The following is a 1,139-nucleotide window of genomic DNA, read 5'->3' on the forward strand; positions in this document are numbered from 1 at the left end:
ACGCGCAAGCTTGGTTAGATGTCGGCGCTCTACGTCCTCGGGTCCCGGCCCTCGAGCTGGTCTCAGCCGTCGCTGGTTTGCTGGGGCGCGATGCCATGGGCAAAGCCAGAGGGTGAGGGCTGGAGAGCCGGTAGGAGCCCTGAGTCGCGATGCTCAGGTACCCCCCCCCCCTTTAACGCGCAAGCTGCCAACATCAAGGGAGAAGGGGCGCCACGGACAGGCACCAAATAACAAGCATAATGGGTCTAATGCATAGCCCGAAAATAAACGCAAGAGCGATACACGCCGCTGGGTCTGACCCGAGCGACTTGGGGATGATGCAGCCCGAGGGGCGCCCCCAACAAAGTAAGCTAAGAACATGAAATAAAAGGGATACACACCGCAGGGACGGACCCACGCGGCCTGGGAATAATGCGGCCCTGGCGGGGCGCTCCCAGCTAGAAATGAAACTAGAAAGTGTCACCTGATAGTGTTGACGACAAAGGGGTGTTGAGGTAGCAGACGTAGCGGGCTGCGGGAGTCGATCTTCACGAGCCCCAGGCCCAGGAGCCTCAGGAGGCTCCGGGGGCGCTGGTGGCTCCTCGCAAACCATCTCCATCTCCGCCAGGACTGAAGAGTGCCTGGCCTCCTGAGCCTCCAGGATGCTCCTCATGAGGCGCTGGCGTACAGCAGCCGCGTTCGGCAAGCCGTAGGGCATGCGAACGTAGCTGTGGGGTGGGCCCCCGCAGCGCCCCACACGTGAGGGCCAAAAGCGCTCCTGAGAGGCGACTCGGTTGAGCCCTGGGATGTCGATGCAGACGCCCAACCCGCCATCCTCTCCTGGATGGGGAGCTGCGGCAGGTAAGCGGCGGCTGCCACTCATGATCCTTGACTCATGTAGCTCCTGAATGGCCTTGCTGATGAACTCCTGAGGGTTTGGCCCTCCTTGCCTTGCTCCTTCTTGAGGGAAGCGTGCTTCTAAACACGCCTCCAAGTGGTGCCCAAGCGCCTTCCTCGTGACCTTGGCAAGGTCGGTGGCCCTCCAGGGGAGAGCCCCCGAGCCCTGCCTGAGGAGGGCGCCGGGCGCGCTTTCCTATGCGATAGAAGTAGGTTCCCCCTGGGCAGGCGCGGGCCCTGAGGGACCTGCCTCCTGAGGGGCC

The sequence above is a fragment of the Triticum aestivum genome, chromosome 2B (assembly GCF_018294505.1).
Source record: "Triticum aestivum cultivar Chinese Spring chromosome 2B, IWGSC CS RefSeq v2.1, whole genome shotgun sequence".
NCBI classification, from domain to species: domain Eukaryota; kingdom Viridiplantae; phylum Streptophyta; class Magnoliopsida; order Poales; family Poaceae; genus Triticum; species Triticum aestivum.